We start from the raw sequence: 19,626 nt of genomic DNA on the forward strand, positions 1-19,626 counted from the left end.
GTTGGGCCGGATCAAGCCCATTTCAGGAGGACGTGTCATTACTAGAGTCAACTTTCAAAAAGTTTTCTGCATAGCTGCGATGATTTTAACAACTACAAATATGTTCACAGTTATGAAAAAAACACTTGAAAACTAGTTTGCAAGCTCGAAGAACCAAGAAAACTTGTTTTGATAGCAATTTGACCCATGTAGAAAATAGGTCCTACCAAATTCCTTAGGGACTTATTTTGGACCACTCAACATATCCTGAGTATTATACTTGCTGTTAAATGTTAATGAACCTACGTACATTGTACGACGATATGAAAAGAATTTTGAATACTATTTCAAACGCTTATTAAAAATAAATTTGGAATTTTGGCATTATTTTATTAATTATCGCTTTAAAACGGGGTTTAATCCAATCGACATAAAACCAAGTCAATCACTGTTTTAACTTACTTTTTTTGCTTTAAACCACGTTAAACCATATTAATGGCAACTGTTTGATAAGCAGTTGTCAAAAGCTAAAGCTTAAAGAAGCTTAAAAACATTGACAGTTTGGTCTCAAAGTTACAACCATTCAGGGTTGATTTTCGAGAAAAAAAAATAGGTACTTGGTCAGGTAGAAGAGACGAAACATAAACCCTATAAAGGGGGGAATTTTTGTAACAGTTGAAATATCTCAATTAATAGTAGAACAATTTTAACAACAAATATATTCAACTATGGCTATGGGATAGTCTTAGTATGTTTAAAAACTGAGAAGAAATTGTTAAAATATGTAAAAATTTCAAGAGAAAAAGAAATTAAAAATTTAGTTTTTCAGCCCCCCTGGCTATACAATTTTTGAAGAAAAAAACGTTTAAAAAAATCTACTCCAATGATTTTTTTTTTGTAAAAGAATAATTGTCTCAAAAATAAAACTGAACTTTTGAAAATAAAAAAATACTTTTAGATGGTTAAAAGATCGAATAATTATCGCATACTTTAATCTTTTTTGGATTCTATGTACCTATCCTACAGAACTGAAACCAAACCAAATCCACTTAGGTTTTGGAAGTAAAAATGCATCAATTGATGTCACGGAGTTGATGATGTCAGGCTAATGATAAGCCAACTGGCCAGTATTTAACACTGCAGAACAAATTTCGTCGAGATTGCCGTGTGCTGTCGGAATTTTAAAAACATTTGAAACACACTATATAACAGAGGAGTTTTTCTGTTTTTACTCTAATCTTTTCTTAAATTATTGTTTTAAAGCATGAAAAGTTTTTGAAAAAAAGGTTGTAGTAAGAAATATTCAACAAACAAGTGTATCTTAATAGAGGCTAGAGAAAAGTTGAAGAAAATTAGTTCAGGAATGAATTAACGTGAACAAACCAAACATGACTAAGTACAAGAAAAAAAACAAAGGAAAATATTAACTGAATTATTCGCATAATTGCGCATCAATCGCTGTCGTAAATATAGCAAAATTTAGAAAAAAAACTTATTTAGCTTAAGGGGGGGGGGGGGGTGGTAGGGTCTAACACTTTCAAAAAATCGAATTTTTTATTTTTTTATTTTCTTATTGTAAAACATTTCAAGAATGTTGTGTCAAATTTTCAAGTCAATTGAAGCAAAACTGTAGAAGTTATAGGCCTTTATCTCCTCCTATCTAATACTGCAAGAAAGCAAGAGCAGAAACTTCAAACGCGTTTTTCTCGAAAGCACATTTTTAAAGTCCGTGGACATCGTCATTTGAAAACTACTTATCCGATTCTTTTCAAATTTGGAACATATTTTCTACATATAAAATACCAGACCCCAACGTTTTTCTTTTTTGATTTTTTTTACTTTGAGGAGATTTTACAGGTGAAAAATAGCGGATTTTTTCGTGAAAAATCGTAGTTTTTTCTTCAAACAGCCACAAAAATTTCATTTAAAAAAATTTAAGTTAAATAAAAACGTTGGGGTCCAGAAAAACATCTATTAAAAATATTTTGCTCTGATTTTTTGACTTCAGATGATTCTGTGCTGAGATACAGTGTCCACCGCAAATCCTGTTTTCTAAAAGGCATCCTCGAAAGTGCTCCGTCACCGGCTCATTTTTCAATATTTTTCTACGAAAAAATTACTAAATGTTCTTTCAACAATGCTTTGTATAATGCAAAAAATTTGAATACATTTGTTTAAACAATAGCTCTAGAAAAAAATCGTGAAAATGGTGTTTTTTTTCACCCGTTAGACCCTACCCGCCCCTTAAGGGTGGTCCAAAATAGGTCCAGATGGTGGTTGAAAATAGAACCATGGTGGTCCAAAATACCGACCAGAGTAATAATCGAAAAAACGAGTTTTTAGGCTTGAATCTTGTTATATTACAACAAACGACGATATGTTTCGATAGAAAAAGCCTTGATCTTCGTAATGAACAAATAAAGCAGTTAAAAATAGTAACGTGTACTTTTTTAATTCAGAAAATAGCATAGTTACTTCCCAAAGCGGTCCAAAATTGGTTTTTTAAGTAATTATTCTGAAATTGGAATGTTCTGTTAAAAATATTTATCATTCATTGCTGCCTTGATCCTTTTTTGGGAAAATTTGCTCTTAAATTCAAAAATGTAATTTTAAAAATAATTTTTTAAGACAGGAGTTTTCATTTCACGATATGAGAACAAGAACAAACTTTAGAAAAACAGGGATAGGTCTACTTTCTACAAATTGAACAAAGTATTTTAATCTTTTAGATGCTTTTGATTAAAGCTTTAACAGGATATTTTTTCTTATATATTTGGTGCAATGGATTTGTATATTTTTTTAGTATGATGCCCTGAAGAGCTTGAATTTTAATAATTTATTAGACAAGAATCTTGAAGTGAGATTTGTGGAGAATGTGAAATGATAAAAATAAAAGGACAAATCTTACGCCTCAATTAGAGTGTTTCTATTATACATGAAAAGATTTTTGTCATGAGTTGTTTTTGTGGTGGATACAGTTGTGGTTATCAATTAAATAAAATAATATTGGAAACAAAACAAAAAAATAAAAATAAATTATAGCTCAAATTGGGTATGTTTGTACTTAATTCAACTGTGTGGCTATGTAATATTTTATGAGTGTTTAAACTTAGCGTGCATTAACAAAAATATTAAAAGAAATTCATCTTTATCATTCTTAAATAAATGAATGAACAAAAGTAAAAAGTTGTTCCATCACTATGACACGATTACACGAGCACATCGACCCAGAATGATATCGATGTCAATATCGAAAAGGCTACATATACTAGTAGTAGTGATTTACGTGACGGATGAACACGTTTGAATTCGAGCTGGAGGATGTAGTCCTGATTGATCATTTCAGTCACACACAGTCAGTTTTCAGTCACACTTTTCACTTTTTCAAACCGTAGATGAAATATTTAAGATTATTTGAAACATCTTGACGGTAGGTAATTAAAATAAAACTTTTTTATTAAAATACACTCTACTTTTCCGTTTGCAGTGTTAAATGCTGTTCCATTTGAAAGCAGATATTTTTCGTTAACCTCATTAGTCATTTCCACTCTAGAAAAGGAAACTAGCTCACCTCACTTGTAGTCACCTGATAAACAAATACTGCAATAGTTGTTTTCGAAGTTTCTCTTCCAATTGTATGCTTTTCAGGACTTAGCAAGCGGGTGCTTACAACAAGCTATTTAGAGATAGTCTGGATTGAATTCCAAAAGATTAAACTACAGGTACTCGTAGAAGCGTGTCGTTAAGTTTGAAAATATGTGCTGAGATTGTATTTGATTTGCAATTAATGTTCAATTTATTACTCGTTTCATTTTATTTTTGTTGAAATAATGCTTAAACAGAAGATGTTTTGCTACATTTAATGAAATTTGGAAAAAAAGAACAGAATCTAGGTGATTCATGAGACCACAGTTTGCTGATTACCGTGTACAGCAACCACTGCGATCATCAAATGCTGTAATCCCGCTGATATTGCCTGAGAGAAGCAAATGAATTTCTGTTCTGGAATCACTTCGTCATGTTTTTGTTACATTGTGGATTGAATTTTACTCTATGAGAGCAGTCATTTGAAAATAGAGCACTCTCTTTGAGTTAGGTTGCTTTTCCACCACTTGAAATAATTTACGAATGGGCTGAACAGTAAACTGAGTCGATTTGGGGTCACTTTTAAATTTCTCAAATCCTGGGGTCTGAGTTCTATTCCTGAAACCGAGCCTGCTAATAGACTTTGTGCCAACTTTAATACCTATATGTTTTAGGGAAATTCCGGTGAACAAGTTTGTCCAAGACCGTAATTTTGAATTTTATTAGATAAACAAGTTATAAGGTGATGAATGGGGGCATGTCTTATGGCATTGAAAAACAAGAAATTCAATTGACACCACTGCTGGGTGCCTAACAAGGTATTGCATGACTACTTATCATGCAATACTTTGCGAGGCACCAGCTGTGATGTCAAATGAATTGATTGTTCTTCAATGTAAAAGGACATGCCCTAATCATCAGCTATTAACTTTTTTGCCTAAAAAGATACGAAGTTACGATCTTCGACACAGCTGCTTAATGGAAAATGTTCTTTAGAGAATTTAAAACTGGCACAAAAACCATACGCAGGCTCGGTTCCGTAGAAGATTCAATTTCAAAGAAACATATGCAATTGTCTCGTAAAATTGAGTAACTCACAGTCAGATTTTCTTAATTTTGATGACTCTTAAATTTAATCAGTAAATAAAGTAATAGAAGCATTAACGTTCACAAAGTAATGAGGCTGATAATTGATCTTAACAAAGATAAAAATCTTATAGCTTCGTGAAAATTCCAAATTTATGATTATTTATTTGGGAAATTTATAATCGTACATAACTCTTTCGTCAAAAATTTGGCTTAAAACATTGAGGATCGCAAAGAAATCGGTAAGAATAAGAAAATTATATAAGTGTTGTTTCTCCCGGCTCTTTGTTGTTTGAGAAGAGCCGACCACACAGACAACCAGAAGTCGTATTTTATTTTACAGACTATATCGTATATAATGCTATTAAAATTTATTTTCGTATATCTGTACCTACAATGTGCGGCCCATGCATATTCTTTATCGTATTTGAATACATTGCATGATTTTATTACAATCCAAATCAAGAAATTGTGTGCTAATGTACCTATATGGACTAAAAAATAATACGAATATACTAGACTGCCCCAAATGACCCGACTTTTGAAAAAGTTATACGCTGCAGGCTGAAATTGATCCTGGGCCTAGTACCAGATCTCATGCCAAATTTGGGCCAGATCGGACCACGGGAAGGGGTCGCTCAACGAGCCTGAAGTTTGTATGGGATTTTGAGACATTTTGTTCGAAAGGAACATGAAAAACCAGCATTTCTTGAAATAACTTTTGTCTCCTTCGACCGATTTCTTCAAAAATGGGTTTACTTGAAGCCTTAACTATGACAAACATTTCATCAGAAGGTTGCATTTCAATTAAAGTTAAGAGAAAAAAGTTATTAAGCTTCAAAAATTGGCTAACTTTTATAAGGGTGACATTCATCACTGTTTTAATGAGGCGACTAAATGTCCTACCAGAACATTCAATGTGAAATGCATGCCGTTTCGTCAAATAATGACCGATTTTAACCATTGTTGTTGCGTTCGATTGCAATTTCTAATATTTTGAGTTTGGAAGATATTCACTTGATAGTTCGGAAAGAAGTAAGGGCGGAAAAATTCTTGACAATTTAAAAAAAATTGCATAAACACAGGGGCTTAAGAACATGACTGGACGATTTGTGATTCCAATAAAAAGATTCACCTTCATTCTCTATCAAAAGTAAGCTACAGCTAATATAATAAAAACGTGAGAAAAATGTAAAAGGACCTTTTTTCGAAAAATTATCATTTGATTGGCATCATAAAGCGTTGGTCCATGTGTTTTTCGATCTAAAAAAAAATTGTTGGCGTTTGGGTCTGAGAGTAACAACCATTCTGAATAGATTTTTTGAGAAAAAAAATTATCCTGAGTTTGGTAGAAAAATGAAACAAAAACCCTCCCCAAAGGCGGAAATATGTACAATGACTGCCCTAAATTTGTATGGGAAATTCAAAACCTGTTAAATGTTATGCGCTGCAGGCTTAAATTGATTCTAGTCCTAGTACAAGATCTCATGCCAAATTTGGGCCAGATCGGATCACGGGAAGGGGTCGCTCAACGAGCCTGAAGTTTGTATGCGATTTCGAGACATTTTGCTCGGAAGAAACATGAAAGACCAGTTTTTCATCAAGAGCTTTAGTCGCTGTAATAATATGTAATGAATACCACCGTAAAAAGGTTAGCTTATTTTTGAAGCCTAATAACTTTTTTTTTCTTAACTCTTATCGAAATGCAGTCTTCGGATGAAATATTTTTCATAATTTAAGCTTTTAGAAAAATTGTTTTTGAAAGATATCGGCCGGCGGGAACCAAAGTTATAGATGAAAAACTGGTTTTTTTTTATTGGCTTCACAAATCGTCCAGTCATGTTCCTAAGCCCCTGTGGTTATGCAATTTTTTTTTAATTGTCAAGATTTTTTCCGCCATTACTTCTTTCCGAACTATCAAGTGAATATCATCCAAACTCAAATATTAAAACACATTAAAAATTGCAATCGATCGCAACAACAATGGTTAAAATCGGTCATTATTTGACGAAACGGCATGCATTTCACATTGAGTGTTCTGGTCGGACATTTAGTCGCCTCATTAAAACAGTGATGAATGTCACCCTTAAAAAAGCTAGCCAATTTTTGAAGCTTAATAACTTTTTTTCTCTTAACTTTAATTGAAATGCAACCTTCTGATGAAATATTTGTCATAGTTAAGGCTTCAAGTAAACCCATTTTTGAAGAAATCGGTCGAAGGAGACAAAAGTTATTAAAGAAATACTGGTTTTTCATGTTCCTCTCGAACAAAATGTTTCAAAATCCCATACAAACTTCAGGCTCGTTGAGCGACACCTTCCCGTGGTCCGATCTGGCCCAAATTTGGCATGAGATCTGGTACTAGGCCCAGGATCAATTTCAGCCTGCAGCGTATAACATTTCACAGGTTTTGAATTTCCCATACAAATTTGGGGCAGTCTTGTATATACTGGTTGTGCTGCATTATATGCGATATGTTTACACGTATATTTGCACGTATATTTGTGTTGCAAATTCGAAATACCCACCAAATGGTTGTCTGGGACGATGATCAGCCATGATTGACAGATTTTGTCGCACTATGCATAAAATTATTCGAAATTAAGATTTTTTTAACATGAAATGCGGTTTATATTAGTATAACAACCAGGTGTTAGATCTTAGCAGAAAGAAAATAAGCTCTCTTTTGATAATACGACATCGATGATTAGACTCGAATTCAAGGAGGCTCCAAAATGCTGATCTATTTTTAGATCATCGATGACGTGTTCTACGATTTAAAAGATTTGAGTTATAGAAATATAAGATTTGCTTTTGGTTGAATGACTTTGAAGCAAATCCTCTTGAATTTATATATTCCAGATAGCTTCGAGGAACCATCATGAGCTGCAGATCGTATCGTCAGGGGATCAAATCCAGGTACTAACAATAACTTCATGAACGTTGAAAAAAATCAGCAATCAGGCAAATGATAAATTTGTACGATATAAACTTGAATTTGACAGCAAAAAACGCATTTCTTTGAAATAATATTGTTTTTATTATTTTTGGGGATGAATAAACCAATTGGTTTAAAGTACAAAAAAATAATAATCTTATTTTTATTAAACTGACGGAAAATGAGAGCCTTGCACTCAAGTCGCAAAAGACGACCAAATAAGTCGTCAAACTTTCCATATTGTTACGAAAAATGTCGTATATTACAACCTCAATCATCTATATATGATGATTTAAATTGTCATAGTATATTCCAAAAAGAATCAGGGTAGTCGTAAATGATGCGCATTACAAGTCGTGCAAATCGTAATTTAATACGATCGTAATTTAATAAAATCAAGAATATGTTTGCTAATGTACCTATATGCCCTCCAAAATGATACGTATATACTGGTTTTGCTACATTATATACGATATGTTTTCACTTATATTTGCACGTATATTTGCGTTGCAAATTCGAAATACCCACCAAATGGTTGTCTGGGCAACCCTGTTCATGATAAAATAAGGGTAAATTATCAGCAAATAGACAAGGTATACCAAGCAGCGGTAATTTTTTAAGTATGTATAGTAAAAACAGTAAAGGTGCTATATTGCAGCCTTTTGGGACACCAGCTTTCAAGCTCTCTTTGCCTCACGTAAGATGACAAATTGCTTCCTGTTAGCCAAGAAGCTTCGTATAATATCGTTGGCTAGGCCTCTTGTGCCATAAAACTCAATTTTTTTTTAACAATTTACTATGATTAAGAGTGTGGAAGGCCTGCTTAAGGTCTACAAATAAACCACCCACGATTTTTCGGCATCCTTTTTTCCAATTTCAGAATCAAGAAATTCGCAGATCGTTGTTGGCATGCTTAATCCAGATTTAAACCCATATTGAAGATAGAAAAAACTTTATTTTCGTTTGGAAAGCTGTAAATTCTGGTTTTTAAAAGCTTTTCGAATACCTCTCTAAAATGCTTAAAAATGCGTAAAGTAGGTTTCAAATTCTTATTAATTAAAAAAAAAACCTAATCAGTACAATTTTTCTCTTAGCTGAATAAAATTTGGGTTCCAAATGGTAAACGATGTGTTAGTCTTTTTTTTTTAAATAAGTGTATCAGTATTCTAAGGATTTCGAGAATACGTTGGACACTATTGGAGTGTTCCAAAGACGATATCGAGAAAAGTTGTGGGACGAATTATCGTGGATTACTGTGAGCATTTTCATTTTCCGGTAGAAACTGAACTGTTGATATATTTAGTTTCCCTTTTGTACATTCGATGCAATCCGGTTTCCGGGAGAAATTGTGGGTCGGGACTTTCACAATAAGCAGGCTGTGCTTAGTTATATTATTTCATTACATCGTTAATTGATGATTCTGATTATGATTTTTAAATTTATTTCAAATCAGTAAGGTTTGAACGTGTTGAGATAAGATTGATTAAAAGGTAAGATTGGGTGAAAGGTAAGATTGGTAAAAAAAAGGTACATACACGAGTGCGGAATATCTTCCGCAGATTCCTAAAACTAAACAGGTTATAAATCTTAAAACAGCTGTGAAAGTGATTGACTCATTTATCCAAACAACACATACATCTACACATCATGCATTCAGTTCATAACAGATGTCATAACGCATAAAGCACCAATTGCAGTAATTTTTGGGTTTGTTCGAAATTAATCTTACATTCTTTGTCAAAAATGTTTTCAAAGAATCGGCATGATGATGCTGCATACATCTAGGGGTAACAAATACTACGAAAAATTCTTCTTGTTGAAATCATAAAAATCAATGTTTTGATGGATGACATTTTCAAACGAACAAACAAGCGATGGAAAAAAATCATATTCCAGCATATGGGAATGAGATTTAAAAAGTGAATCCTTGATTTGCATTTTGATGCTTATTACCCCTGACTGGTAACTGAACTATAAAAATATTTATTGGAAATAATTTTGTGATAGTTCGAAAAATATTTTTACACCAACAGTGTTGGAATTGGATAATAGAAGCAATATAAAGTTTGAAGGAGATATCATCAAGCCAATCCTTCAAACTGGGTATAGTTTTTTGCAGCATCGAAAAATGTAAAAATTTGTACATATATTATTCGATTTTTTAAATTTTCTATGAGAATCAAAAACTTTGTGAAACTACCTCACGATGTGAGAAATTTTGTCATCATCATTTTGTTATCAATAAATGATAACTTTATCATATTATATTAATATAAAAATTAAATAAGGGTTGTGGTATACAAATGTTGCATCAAATGTTGCATGCTTTGGCGGTATTCAAAGAATTTTAACTTCCACAATCCCTAACCCTATGACGATTCTTTAATTTCTTACATTGTACAAGTGACACCGACTGATTTACTAGACTTCCCAAGTGTTTTTAAACTTTAAACTTAAAATGTTATTTAAGATTAAGCACCACTGGAAAAAAATATTTAATCCTAGCAGTGGCATTTCGCTACAGATCGACAAATAATTTTTGCATTCTCTCAACTCCACCGGTTAAGTAACTTATTCGGCTCCCGTTCATTCGTTCGGTTGCAAAGACAGATTACCAGTTCCGGTTGATGCCATCCGAATGACCGGGTGTGCCGATAACCGACAAAAAAATTGTTGAGAGGATTGGTCACATATATTCAGTACTTAGAAAGAACCAATCCCCCACAGCGATTGATAGTTTTTTTTTTTTCGAGGATCATTTCAAGTGGAAATGTTTTCGAATGGTCGCTATCTGTAGAGCTTTATGTGTGCTACTTATTTCGATTTAACATGTGTACACTATGTCTGTCTGTTCGGCTAATTACTACAGCTGGCAGCGGAAGATGGAGGTAATCACACATTGTTGAACCTGGCTGGGATGGGGACTACTAATCAGCATTTAGGGCCATCCAGTAGAGTTCTCAAGAATAATCGAACGAGATTCCGAAGTGCTCCTCGGTGTCTGATCAGTCCAGCTCCAACACTGTCCAGCGGAGGACATGTCTGATAGTAGAATTCTTAACGGTTGCTCGAATCGTCGGAACAGAAGACCGATCTTCATCGGTGGAAGCGGGAATCAGAAACAAAACAAAAATCATATCCCTGGGACACGGGACTTCTCAAATCTACAGTTGATAAGCGTGCGTTCAAGTTTGGATTTGTTGAGCATTTGCGCGGGGAACAGCAGACGATCGGTGAATTAAAAATCAATTTGTGAAAATTGACCGGTTTATTACGGTTTGGAAAAGTGATGTGACTGAAAATAGCCCTTAATTAAGGATATTTGGCTGAGTGATTTGCAAAATTCATTCACAACTGAACCTATAAAGTCTTGACCTTGCTTCAGAGTTGATCGACAGTAGGTGTTCAGTAGTGATACGGGTGAATAGTGAGTAGAGAATTTCGTATAAATGTCGTGAATTATATAATCGTATTGTCTGCCGTCAAAGTGAAAAGAAAAACAATTTGGAAAATTGTTGGAATATGCTAAAAAATTTCAATGAAATCAATAAAAATAATAAAACATTCAGAACAGCACAGGTTAAACACTGTGAAATTTACCAATGCAACACGAACAATGTAAAGGGGATGAATAATTCAAATATATTCATAACGAACTGGCTTGTAATGTATATTTTTCACCTTATTCAAAAGGAAATTGTTAATATAACATTGGATGTTAAAATAATGTAGCTAAGTTCAACAGATGGTAATATGAATAGTGGAAGCTGTTATGGAAAAAAAAATTCGAAGTGAGCCCAGTGAACCCTCTGTGAAGACATTACTTCTGTAAAATAACATACGTTCTCCAACACAACACAATGTCCCTTGTAAATTTCTACGAGAGTCATACGAGAGTCCCAGAGTCAGAAGTAGCAAAATAATCCGTAAAGACGGAAATTAAGAGCAAGGAATGGAATTCTCGGTTAAAACTACCTAATAAAAAAATCATCAACAGCTCCGTTCAATCAAAGGTGGAAACAGGTTCATACCGATTTTTACCAGCAAGCTTTTGTTCAATACGCCAATGTTTTGGTCGATACCACTCACGTCGATGTTCATGGGAGCAAGTGGAAATCGATCAAAACTAGTCATAATAAATCCAACTAGGATTCGTTTCGACCTGGTAGGATCAAAGGTGATTGGAAAGAGACAGCTGATCAATTTTCAATCCATTTCTACTTGTTTCGACTTTTTCCTACCAACCTTCATTAAAAACTTACCTACCTAAGGGTCTGGTGCCGTTTCACCGACACATAGGGCTGAGATAAAAAATTCCCACTGCTGGCGATCCGGAGCCAGCGTCTTCACTTGCTGCCAGCCAAGGTTCTCGTCAACTGTCCGAATTTCAGCGGCTAGACTTCGCCGCCACGAGTTTCTGTATCTGCCTCTTCTTCGATGTTCTTCTGGATTCCATTCTAGTGCCTCTCTACAATTCTCGTTTTCATCCTTTCGCAGCATGTGCTCAATCCATCTCCACTTACGTTCCCGAATCTCGATTTCTAGTGTCTTTTGATAGCACCGGCTATGAAGTTCCACGTTTGAGATCCAGTTGCCAGGCCGCCAAGCGCGGATGACGTTCACAAAAACTTGCAGTTTTCGCGTAGTCATCGCATATGTGCACCAAGTATCGCACCCGTACAGCAATACGGATTTGACGTTTGAGTTGAAGATTCGGATTTTCGTTCGTTGAGAGATCTGGCGTGAACGCCAGATGTTTTGGAGACTCGCAAACGCAAATCGGGCTTTTCTGATCCGGGTTTCGATGTCTTTTTTGGTATCACCATCAGGCGTAATCTGGCTACACAAAATACTGGAAGCACTTCATTTTCTCAACTTGTTGCTCAACAGCTACCATGAAACTGGAGGGTTTTGCTGTGTTGATCTCCATCGACTTTGTCTTTCCGACATTGACTTTGAGACCTGCTGCCTTGGAACTTTCGGCACAGAGAACAGACGTACAAGCTCGAACAAAAAATCTTTAAAAAAGTGTGTAAAATTTCAAATGCTGACACCCAAAAAATACGTTGAAACTTGACTTAAAACAGTGCCATCTATTGCGCCGTTCAAAAGTTACAAATCAAATTTTCACAATTCTCTTTGGTGTATTTGGAGACATCTGGTGGTTAAGCCAAAAAGGAAAAATTGGTTAAAATGTTCGTAGGAAATTTTACACAAGTTGCGTGAGATAGCTTGTACGTCTGTTCTCTGTGCTTTCGGTGAGGTCGTCGAATTTGCTCTGCATATCCGGTTGTGTTTGGGCGAGCAAAACAATATCGTCAGCCAGGTCAAGGTCGTTCAATTGCTCCATCGTTGAAGGATTCCACGGCAATCCTCGGTTCGGTGCACAGTCGATCGATCCAGTCAGAATCTCATTCATTACGATGAGAAAAAGTAGCGGTGATAAGATACATCCTTGTCTCACTCCAGCAGTTACCGGGATTGGTTCGGACAAGACACCATCGTGCAAGACCTTGCACGAAAATGCCTCGTATTGTGACCTCGTACTGTGCTTCGATAAAATGGACTAGTTTCTCTGGGACTCCTCGTCGCCTTAGAGCCGCCCAGATGTTTTCATGTTTAAGTCAGTCGAATGCTTTTTCGAAATTTTTAAAAAAATTTACGAAGATACTTTGCTTCCAGTCGGCCGAGAATGTTGCGGAATCCCAAATGTTAACGAATAGACGGTGCAACATTTGTGCAGACAAGGCAGGGTCGGCTTTGAGGATCTTAGCAAAAAGGCAATCGATCTGAGGCGCTTTGTTGGACTTCATGTCTTTGATTGCCGCTTCTATTTCAGCCAGCGAGGGCGCTTCCGAGTTGACGCCATTTATGCGACTTAAGGCAGAAACACAATACAGCGTCGGTCGTCGCGTCACGTCAGCGGTCAACGCTGTCGATAAGTACTAAAACGCGGACGCGACGCACCCGACGATTTTTGCATCACAATTCAGCGTCAAGAGACATCTTAGATCTTAGATGTCTCTTGACGCTGAATTGTGATGCAAAAATCGTCGGGTGCGTCGCGTCCGCGTTTTAGTAGGGGAGAGGCAGGTAATATGCGCATATTAAGGAAAACACTCATTTTCTCCCATATTCCGATAGATAGGAGCCTGAAAACTATACGCACATGAGCGGACATCTGTTTTCTATACGTAAGAGCAATTTTTCTGTTAAAATCTCTTACAGTTTTTGTGAAAATAATTTTATAGTAAAAGAAGTCAAAATAGCCGATTTCCGAAACCGGCGGGCTAAATGCGCATATTTATGTTTTAAGCTATATTTCATTTACACTCGCAATATTTTGAAATTATTTAATTGAAAATGGTAGAAACGGATGTTAGGCATACGTCAAGGCTGAAATTTTGGTGAAATTTTTTACATCACTAGTTCTTTTGCATGAAACATAGTTAAGTATACCATATGGCCATATTTCATGGTAATATTTTGTTCATATTGTATTTTTATCGGATCAGTATGAAGTTCTTCTTTTTTCGCTGTAAGATCATGATTTGAGCGTAGTTTTAATGTTTAAATGATAGGAAGTAAAAAATTTATAAGAGTAATCTATTTTTCTTGATATAGGCATTTAACCTGCCTTGATATGGGCATTCAGAACCTGTCTCGTATTCCAATATCTTATCATCTACAACTTTGCCAAAAGCTTCAATTTGTTGAATTTCCGATTTCCAGATGAATAAGAAAGAAAAAACCATTAAAATTTTTGTTCACAGAATCTGTACGCACGATAATTAAAATTCAATATATTATATCAAAACTGACAAAAATCTTGTTTGAATTTTTAAATTTTTTCGACTTTATATAACAATTTAATTTTTTCATGCCATGTGTTAAAAGCGTACTACCCTCAAACTGCACTGATTAGATATGATGAATCTCTAGCCATATCGTCAATCGGCTGTATGCGCATATTACCTAACATGCGCATTTAGGAACACTTCCCCCTACTTATCGACAGCGTTGACCGCTGACGTGACGCGACGACCGACGCTGTATTGTGTTTCTGCCTTTACTGTTGGCGCTTCGAGCTGCGGGTTCTGTTGGCCATCGCTATTCGTGACTCGGAAGAGTTGTTCGAAGTGCTCAGTCCATCGTTTGAGCTGATCTGTTCGATCGGTCAATAACTGACCAGCTCGGTCTTTTAGCGGCATTCTTGCATTAGTCCTTGCACCAGGTGGCGAGAAATGTCACAAAGTTTATAAAGTAATCGAATATATTCCTGGCGGCGGCTCTTTCTCCCTCTAGGGAAACTCCAGGCTCTCTTGTGCTCTGTGGCGTGACGTGTAAAATTCAGTACTGCTAAAGATTCAATGGTTTTCGATTATGTATCTTTACAATAGAAAATCGCATTCCATGTAACTCAATGTTTATATTAGAGATCTACCGAATATTCGATCGGCCGAAAATCGCCGAAAAACCGCTAAGCCGAATATTCAGCTCACCGAATAGTTGAGCTAAGTATTCGGCCGAATAGGCTAGATTTTCTGAAAATATTCAGACATGCCCATAAATCCAGCCACGAATCCAGATAAGTCAAATCTGGCCGGGATGTTCAGATATTGTTTAATACTTCCCGAGTTTTGCTCGGGTTTATTCAGATTATTTGCTAAATCAAATAAAAATCTAAAATTCCTCTTTAAATTTTTTAAGGTATTGTGTTCAATGTTTCAAATATTTCTCAATATACATAAATTTTGCCTTTTCTAATTTTTTTTTTTTCAAAAATCGTTCTGAATGCCTGACCGTCTGGATACGTGTGGTTGAAAGTATGGTTTGCTTAAGGTTAAAGTTCAACTATTTTATAGATATCTTACTAAAATTCGACCTTCATCTAATTCAATATCAGAGAAGCAATTCCAAATAGCTTGACACCTGTTTCGACATGTTTTTTTTCCAGATTTCACAGGAACATAATTTCTTTGGTGATAAACGTCCTTGATGCGACCTGTCATCTGATGTGTTTTCAGTTATTGGTGACATTTTAAAAATCAGAAAGACCCCTACTTAATCAAAAAATATCTTGTAATACATCATCGGATAATATCATCTAGTTTGAAAAAAAAATCGACTTAAAGCATTAATATGGGAGCAATAAAAAGCATTGAAATAACTGCTTAAGAATTGACCGAATAGTTGAAAAACTCAAACGGCCGAATACCGCTATTCGATACATCTCTAGTTTCTATATTTGCATTTCAGGGCTGTTAGGGATTCAGTTTTCATTTAAGATGGTTGTTTCACGTAAATACTGATAAAAACCTTCTTTGTTTCACGGTAACACTCACTAAAATCTTCATTCATTGAAAGGCTTTTCAATGCTGTATAATCGACTCTTTACTATACGATTATAACTATTTTAATTGTTTTGACATGTCATAACTATTTTCCGTTTCCGCTAAAACTCTCTTGTTTCACAACTGTTTCTTCAAAAACTTATAATATTGGAAAGTTTGTAAGGTGACACAAACGTGACTCTCAGACAATTTTCAGCTACAATCATCTATTTGATAGTTATTCAAAGACGAAGAAATAAAAAAAAAAACACGCTTCGGGGAAAAGGCGGCAAGTCAGTTATTAAGTGCTCAAAAAAAAAAACACTTAGGGAACATCCATAAATGACGTAGCTTTTTTTAACGAGTTTTTATACCCCCCCTCCCCCGTCGTAGCATTTCGTCACAAAGTCATAGACCCCCCCTAGATAATAACGTAGCTTTAATAAACCCCCCCCCCCCATTTTTAAAAATCTGTTTTTAAATTTTACTTTTATTATCAGCATTTTGCAAGAATAATACAAAAAAGGGAAAGAAGTTAAAAATGGAAGTTTAAAAAAGCTTATCAATCAGTCAAAAAAAATCAAGCTACCTTTCAACAAACAAGATAGCTAGTAAGTATTCAATCAGTTGCGTCGGTCCAAATTATCTCCATTCGGGATTCCAATGAAATCGTTGGGCAGCTTTCCTCCATCGTCTGTTCGGCTGGAATAATTGTCAACTGCCTCCACTCACTCTCTATCGTCCTCAACGATGACCAGCACTTCGTGTCCTCTTTTGCCTACAATTCTCATTGGACGAATCTTTCTATTCGAGGCTGGGGCCTTGTGAATTTTGCTATGCTCCTTTTGGAGAACATTTGAAGCAAAATATATATTGCATTTCTTGCATGTATGCTCCTTGATACGCTTGAAAACAGTCGGGCAGTAGGAGCCAAAAGCTATATGTTCAGACTAGATTGAATTAGGCATAGTTTTGCTCAATTTTGATATTTTTTTTAGATATTTAATTAAAGCTACGTAGCTTTACTTGAACCCCTACCCCCCCTCTCGTCACACATCGTCACACAAAGTCAAACTCCTCCCTCCCCCTCAAATGCTACGTCATTTATGGATGTTCCCTTAGTACCTGAGAAAGCTGAATTTGAAAGCAACATATAGCTTATAGCTCATATGGACATTTTTTGATGAGCATCTCTTAAAACCCCCTTTTAATACCTTTGAAAATCTTTGAAATCCTAGAAAACTTCTTAAAATACAGTTATCACTTCAAATAATTCGTAGAAGCATCATTATTCACTTTTACACGGTAAATTTTTAGAAATAATCTTGTTTATGTTGAAAAACACAAGTGGTGCTATCCTTATTTCGCACCCTTTTTCCATAGTTTTGGTCCTCAACGCCAATTGCAACGTCCAAAAAAAGTAAACTTATGCTTTATTTATCCGTTAAACAATTCAAAATATTTTATAGAACAAAATTTTGGTGATTTTCAATCATTCATATTTTAACAAGCAAAACACATAGTGGTTCTATTCTTATTTCGTTCACTGTATTGTCAGATTTCGTTTTTCTTTCACGTTCAGGTATCCAGTAGGGTTGCCCAAAATTGCCTTATATCTGAAATTCTGGGGGCTCAACCTCCAAATGGTAGCGGTGTAAGGCGGTGACTCAGAAAAAATATGTTTGAAGGTTGCACTGGGTCAATTTTTGAAAAAAAAACCTTTTTTTTAATTTCGATCTAATAAAATTTTAATTCATAGAAATTATACTAAACATATGAGTTTTATATTTTTTAAATTTTGTTTAGATTACAAACTTTACATAAAAAAAAGAAAATTCCATATTTGGTTTCACAAGTTATTTTTGCATGGGTTTTTTTCCTATTTTTTTTTATTTTATCGATCGATTTTTATTCTAATCGTCCAGAAAGTGTATGTTATGCTATTTGAAAACCAAGACCACGAAAAGATCTGAATTTTCACGAAACACAAATTTGCATGTTGTTTATTCAAATGTTCAAAAATCAACTGATGATTTAATTTCTTAAAAAACATGTTTATGCTTAATTTAGGAAATTATAATTTTACTATAAGGAAACTGAACAATAATGGTAAAAAGAGAAAAAAAAAAACATAACAGCTAGTATTATTCTTAAATTAAGGAAGTGAACAATGAAAGTTAAAAATATTTAAAAAAAACTAACTTGTTAAATAGTTCAAAACCTGCTATTCCTAGGGTACGTTCTGCTAGATCATCAATACAATGGCATTAAATTTTAGCTGCTTTGTAAGCACTTCTCGACTCCCGAAACTCTGTTTCCCAAAAAAAAAAACGGGATTCAAGTTTCAATACTAAAAAAAAATACCAAAGATTTCTCGGTAACGAAATCTTCCTATGAGTTTTTGAAGGAAAATCTTTTAAGTCTCATAATACTTTCTCCACTGCTCTTCTTCAGCAGATTTAGGACCTCTTTTTTGCTTCAAAACTGCACCAACTTGCTCATCAAGAAAGCCAGACAGATGTAGAGCTCTGACAAAAACCATCAATGTTTTTCGAATTTTTTCGACGTTTTTAGACTTAACTCTTCATCATCGTAGTTTTTTTGGTTGTTTATAAATATAAGATCGTTAATCGGTGCACTAGTAGGAAGAGGAGTTTGATACCACCTTTTTAAATATAATCCCAATACAACTGGACAAACTTTTCAAGTTTCACAATATCCACTTGAAATTGTTCTCTAAACAAATACATTTTCAGGCCGTAAATTGGTCTCTCCATCCGCATGTAGAGCACCTGGTCTTTTAAATTTTACTTATTGTTCTTCATTTAGACAAACCAAAATTAATTGAAGAAGTTCTAGAGAATCTTTACGAACGAATTTCTGAACCAGCATTCTTTTGCAAAATTATATCAAAGAGGCTGTTCGGTTTAGTTGATTGTTCCTTTACAGGATAAAAAGTAATCATTTCGTTTGAAATAATATTAATAATATCACCATCACTGAATCCAGTGTGATGGTTTTCGTTGATTCTGTCCCATTCTGGAACTGTTTAAATAAATTGTCCTCGAATCACTGATTCGAGTAAATCGCCTTCAATGTTTGACAGCTCCGCTAGCTCCCAGAAAAAATATTATTGTAATTTTTTTTCAAATGTTTTGAATACATAATTAAGAGAGTGTAAACAGTTTTTTTTGTGTAAGTTTTGGCATTTGCCTTTTTGAAAAAAAAAACTAGAGATGTATCGAATATTCAGCGTCGAATACCATCCAAAACCGTTGAGCTGAATAGTTGACTGAGGTATTTGGTCGAACAGGCCAAATATATATTTTTAAAATATATAATTACAAACCAGGCAAATTTTTTAAATAAAAGTTTTAAAAGTAATGTTGGAAAAGCCACACAATCAACAAAAACTTAGGACAGAATGAAAATACCTGATCCTTGGGGATACTATATTCCTCAGCTATATCTTAAATCTGAATTGTCTTACAGAATTAAAATGTTTTAGAAAAATTTGCCATATAAATAAAAACAACAAACCTGTTATCTCGATAGATTTTAAAAATATATATGTTTATTGAGTTATTGCACTTTGTTTGCAAAAACAAACGAAATGTGATTTGATGATATTTTTTATCACTTTTAAATGTTTTCCACATGAAAAAACTATGTTAGAAACCTTTATTCCAATATGTCAATTGTTAA

General features: G+C 34.5%; 2 protein-coding genes across 5 annotated transcripts in view; one reads left to right on the forward strand and one right to left on the reverse strand.

Annotated features, from left to right (window-relative positions):
* Positions 1–19,626, reverse strand: part of LOC129746986 (substance-P receptor-like) — a 191,941-nt gene that overhangs the window by 163,512 nt on the left and 8,803 nt on the right. The window lies entirely within an intron of this gene.
* Positions 1–19,626, forward strand: part of LOC129746985 (proton-associated sugar transporter A-like) — a 54,550-nt gene that overhangs the window by 5,215 nt on the left and 29,709 nt on the right. For 2 of the 4 annotated variants that reach the window (XM_055740986.1, XM_055740988.1), the window contains exon 1: positions 10,610–11,015. The exons of the other annotated variants lie outside the window; for them this stretch is intronic. The gene's annotated coding sequence lies outside the window, so the exon portion shown is untranslated. Of the gene's footprint in view, positions 1–10,609; positions 11,016–19,626 lie in introns of those variants that run through there. 4 annotated transcript variants of the gene reach the window in all.

The sequence above is a fragment of the Uranotaenia lowii genome, chromosome 2 (assembly GCF_029784155.1).
Source record: "Uranotaenia lowii strain MFRU-FL chromosome 2, ASM2978415v1, whole genome shotgun sequence".
In the NCBI taxonomy this organism is placed as follows: domain Eukaryota; kingdom Metazoa; phylum Arthropoda; class Insecta; order Diptera; family Culicidae; genus Uranotaenia; species Uranotaenia lowii.